Genomic DNA, 5,907 nt, shown 5'->3' with positions numbered 1-5,907 from the left:
GAATGGATCTTAAGCCAAACTGCTTCCTTCAATTTTCCTTTGTGTCATAGAAGCTATATAATTGTCAATAACGATGAGTGTCCAAGTATTTGTTTGGAATACAATTAAAAGTCCCTGATTAATATTCCAAAGTTATTAAGTAGCTGCATATTTTCTACATATTTCCCCTCCCCCTTAGCATAATGATTAATTGAAGTTTTAATGCAGATTTAAAAGATATTTTTTTCAATTTTGCTTGGAATGCCATCTTGTTTTCTCTAGAAATAACTATTATCCAATATGGGACTTTACAAAAAGGATAGAAGGGAGAGGTTTCTGCTTTCTGACCTTGATTTTTTCGTGTAACTATATGATCCAAGGAAAGTTTCCAACAGATGTGCTGCAGTGGGTTACAGCGAACCGAGTTATTGACTTGAGACAGCTGGAAATTTCCACTGGTACAATCTACAGAATTTATTCAGATTTGACAAGTTTACAAGCACATGTGTACATGTGTGCATGTGTGTGTTAGTTCTATGTAATTATATTACATGTGTAGATTTATATAAGTACCACCATGATGAAAATATAGAGCTGTTCAATCACCAGAAGATTTCCTTTATGATTACAGTCATCTCCCTTCAGATTCTTGGTACTCTCTAATCTGTTCTCCATCTATATAATTTTGCTATTTCAAGAATGTTATATAAATGGAATCATATAGAAGGTAACCTTTTGAGATTGGCTTTTTTTTACTCTGCGTAATTTCCTGGAGATTCACCCAGGTCATTGATCTTTTTTTTGAGTAATATTGCACAGGATAGAAGTACCTCAGTGTGTTTAGTCACTCATCCATGGAAGAGAATTTGGATTGTTTCCAGTTAGGGGCTATTATAAATAAAACCATGGATATTAGTACACAGGTTTTTGTGTATATATACATTTTCATTTCTCCAGGATAAATGCCCCAAACTGCAGCTTATGGGTTGTATATACGCATGTCTAGTTTTATAAGAAACTGCCAAACTACTTTCCAGACTATTGGTATCATTCCCACTAGCAATGCATGAATAATATCAATTCATTTTTTAAATTATAAAAGCATATCTTCTCTATAAAGAATCAAATAAAAGGCTTAAGGTAAGAAAAGTTATGGTTCCCACCTCCCAATGCACCTTTTTATTCCCTAGAAGAGCCCACTGAGTTTCTCGTACATGATTCCAGGATATTTTGTGCATGTATAAGCAAGTAAATATGTATGCGAGTACTTCAAAAAGTTCATGGAAAGATGATTCGTATTATCTTTTAATTATATTTGTCCACAAACTTTTTGAATTACCCAGTGTGAGTACATATGTACATATATATGTATACACATAAACACATATGTGTGTGTGATACTTAAAAAAACGAGATGATATTATAATATTGTTTTATAGGTTGGGCTTTTTTCTTAGTATATACACGTATTTCATTTTAAGGATAGAACTGAACATTCACTGAAATGTAATTACATTCAGTAAAATGAACAGGTTTTAAATGTATAGTTCAATTAGAATTGATAACTACATAGTCCACGTGACCAACACCACAATCAAGATTTAGAAAATTTCTATCACCTTAGAAACTTTCTTGTACCCCCTTCCAATCAATCCCCTCTGTCTCCACAGCCTTCCCTCTGCCTTGACTTGAGGCAACCACAACTAGGTGGAATTCCATTGTACATAATCACTAAAATTGATTCAACTTTGCATGTTTTAAAGAACTCATGTTTACCTCCAAATCCTAGAATGTAACTTCGGCCAAATTACTCAAACTAGTAGTTCGAAATTTTGGTTCCACCAGTCTTCGGGGAAGTCTACCAATGAGTTAACACACACGTGATGGTTGCAACGTTTGAGAAGAACAACATGAGGCAGTAAGTAAGCTTATCAGTAAAGTAAGGGGAAAGAAAAGATAAATATATCAGAAATCTTTCTCTGTCAGTTTGGGTAGAAATTGTCTACTTAATGTCATTATCCATTTGATCTGAGATTGTGGGGTAGCAGTCACCCTCCACTGACAACTTCTGGAGAACTCTTAAGAATCTTCAGCTTAAGGTTTCCTAATGTAGTGAGTACACAGTGTTCTGGGAAGATGGTTAGTGTGTTTTTGGTTGGCAAACATGGATCCAAGGATAAAACATCCTGCAGCATTAATTCTGTCCTAGTTGTTAACAGGACATCTTCAGGGACTGGGGTGGCTTTTCTCTGATGTCTCTCTTTTTTTTCTCTCTTGAAATTGACAAATAATAATTGTTTATATTTATGGGGTACAGTGTGATATTACTATAGATGTGTACATTGCAGAATGATTAAATGTCTCTTGGAGAAGATTACCTCTCTGAATTTCAAGTTAATTCATGGGCTGCTCAAGATTATTTGGTAAAGCTGCTTTTACCAGCTGATGATAAGTTTGGGTGTACAACAAAATATTTTTCCTAATTAATTTTTTAAATCATTGTGCATATATATTTTACACTGGAAATGATAGATAATTAAAGCACATATATATTAGTTTATTTTTTTCTGAACTTATATTGTGATTTCTTAGTGTCTTTTTTATTTTATTATTTTTTATTTTTAGTGTACTTCACATGTATTGATTTTTATTTATTTATTTATTTCATTTTACTTCTCAAAATACATTGTACTTGATTTTCATGCCCCTTTACTCATTACTCTCCACCACCTCCCCTCCCCTCGACATTGTATCTGTTCACTTGACTTAACAAGTTCAAGGAATTGTTGTGGTTATTCTGTCATCTTCCCCACACCTCACACTTTATTTGTTTCTGTGTTTATTTATTTATTTATTTTCAGCTCCCAAAATAAGTGAGAACATGTGGTATTCTCCTTCTGTGCCTGACTTGTTTCACTTAATATAATTTTCTCTGAGTCCATCCATGATGTTGTGAATGGTAGTATTTTGTTCTTTTTTATAGCAGAGTAGTATTCCACTGTGTAGATATACCACAGTTTCCTTATCCACTCATCAGATGATGGACATTTGGGCTGGTTCCAGCTCTTGGCTATTGTAAAGAGAGCTGCAATAAACATGGGAGTACAGGTATCCTTTCAGCATGATGATTTCCATTCCTCTGGGTATATTCTCAGCAGTGGAATGGCTGGGTCATGTGGTAGATCTATCTGCAATTGTTTGAGGAACCTCCATATCATTTTCCATAGAGGCTGCACCATTTTGCAGCCCCACCAACAGTAAATGAGAGTTCCTTTTTCTTCACAACCTCTCCATCCCTTATCATTCTCAGTCTTTTGGATATTAGCCATCCTAACTGGGATGAGATGGTATCTTAAAGTGGTTTTGATTTGCATTTCCTGGATGCTGAGTGATGTTGAGCATTTTTTCATGTATCTGTTGGCCATTCATATACCTTCCTTTGAGAAATGGCTATTCAGCTTCTTACCCATTTTTTAATTGGGTTATTTGTTTTTTTGCTATAAAGTTGTTTGAGTTCTTTGTATATTCTGGATATTTATCCTTTGTCAAAGGTATCTTTTGCAAATATTTTCTCCCACTCTGTTGATTGTTTCTTTTGCTGTGCAGAGCTTTTTAGTTTGATATAATCCCATTTGTTAATTTTATCTTTAGTTGCCTATGCTTTTTGGGTCCTATTCATGAATTCTGTACCCACTCCTACTTCCTGGAGTGTTTCCCCTATGTTTTCTTTAAGGTGTTTTATTGTTTCAGAATGTATATTTAATTATTTAATCCATTTTCAGTTGATTTTGGTATATGGTGAAAGGTATGGACCTAGTTTCATTCTCCTACATATGAGTATCCAGTTTTCCCAGCACCACTTGTTGAAAAGGCAGTCTCTTCCCCAGTGTGTAGATTTGCTGCCTTTGTGAAAGATCAGTTGGCTGTAGGCATATGGATTGATTTCTCGGTTCTCTATTTTATTCCATTGATCTGTGTGTCTATTTTTATGCCAGTACCATGCTGTTTCGGTTATTATAGTTTTGTAATATATTTCTAAGACAGGTAGTGTTATACATCCAGCTTTATTTTTTTTGCTCGGGATTGATTTGGTTATGTTGGTCTTTTGTTGTTCCATATAAATGTCTGGATAGCTTTTTCCATTTCTGAGAAAAATGTCATTGGACTTTTGATGGGGACTGCATTGAATCTGTAGATCACTTTGGATAATATGGATATTTTCACAATGTTAATTCTTCAAATCCAAGAGCATGAGATATCTTTCCATCTTCTTGTGTACTCCTTAATTTATATCAACAGTGGTTTGTAGTTCTCTTTGTAGAGATTTTTCACATCCTTGGTCAGCTTTATTCCTAAGTATTTTATGTTTTTGGTGGCTATTGTAAATGGGCTAGCCTTCTTGATTTCTTTTTCTGCATGTTCACTGGTGGAGTATAGAAATGCTACTGATTGTTGTGTGTTTATTTTGTATCCTTTGACTTTGCTGAAATCACTTATCAACTCTAGGATTGTTTTTAATAGAAGCTTTAGGCTGTTCAACATATAGGATCATATCATCTGCAAAAAGGGACAGCTTGACTTCATCCTTTCCAATCTGGATGCCCTTTATTTCCTTCTCTTCTCTTATTGCTCTGGCTAGTACTTCCAACACTATGTTGAATAGGAGTGGTGAGAGTGGGCATCCCTGTCTAGTTCCTGTTTTTAAGGGAAAATATTTCATCTTTTCCCCATTCAGGATGGTATTGGCAGTGGGCTTATCATATATAGCTTTAATTATATTAAGATACTTTCCATCTATGCCTAACTTGTGGAGAGTCTTTACCATGAAAGGATGTTGAATTTTGTCAAGTTCTTTTTCAGCATCAATAGAGATGATCATGTGGTTTTTGTCTTTGCTTTTATTAACGTGGTGTATCGCATTATTGATTTACATATGTTGAACCAACCTTGCATCCCTGGGATGAATCCCACTTGATCATGGTGTATAATTTTCTATATGTGTTGCTGTATTCCATTAGCTAGTATTTTATTGATGTTTTCTGCATCTATATTCATCAAATATATCGGCCTGTAGTTTTCTATTTTTGATGCATCTTTGGTTTTGGTATCAGGGTGATGTTTGCCTCATAGAATGAGTTTGGGAGAATGGCTTGTGTTTCGATCTTTTGGAACAGTGTGTGTAGAATTGGTATCAGTTCCTCTTTGAAGATTTGGTAGAACTCTGCAGTGAACCTGGCTGGTCTTGGGCTTTTCTTTGTTGGGAGCCTTCTGATAACAGCTTCAATCTCTTTTATTGTTATTGGTCTGTTCAGATATTCTATATCTTCTTGGCTCAGCTTTGGTAATTCATATGCATCTGGAAATTCCTCCATTTCCTCCAGATTTTCAAATTTGTTGGAATACAGATGTCTATAGTAGTCTCTAATGATTCCTTGTATTTCTGAGGTATCAGTTGTAATGTCACCTTTTTCACTTCTAATTTTTGTTACTTGGGTCTTCTCTCTTCTTTTCTTAGTCTTGCTAAAGGTTTGTCAATTTTATTAACCTTTTCAAAAAGCCAACTTTTTGTTTAATTGATGTTTTGTATTGTTTTTTGTGTTTCTATTTCATTTAGTTCTGCTCTGATCTTAATTATTTCTTTCTAATACCTTTAGGTTTGGATTATTCATGTTTTTCTAGATCTTTAAGGTAAAGTGTTAGGTTGTTTATTTGCCATCTTTCCATTCTTCTGACATAAGCATTTAATGCCATTAATTTCTCCCTTAATACTGCTTTTGCATTATCCCACAGGTTTTGGTATGATGTATCATTATTTTTATTAGTTTAAAGAAATTTCTGATATCCTGTTTAATTTCTTCTTGGACCCACATGTCATTAAGTAGAATGCTGTTTAATTTCCATATGCTTCTATAGTTTTCAGAATTTAGC

This window comes from Cynocephalus volans, chromosome 15 (assembly GCF_027409185.1).
Source record: "Cynocephalus volans isolate mCynVol1 chromosome 15, mCynVol1.pri, whole genome shotgun sequence".
Taxonomy (NCBI): domain Eukaryota; kingdom Metazoa; phylum Chordata; class Mammalia; order Dermoptera; family Cynocephalidae; genus Cynocephalus; species Cynocephalus volans.
The sequence above is the reverse complement of the archived record's forward strand: the minus strand, read 5'-3'. Positions refer to the sequence as shown.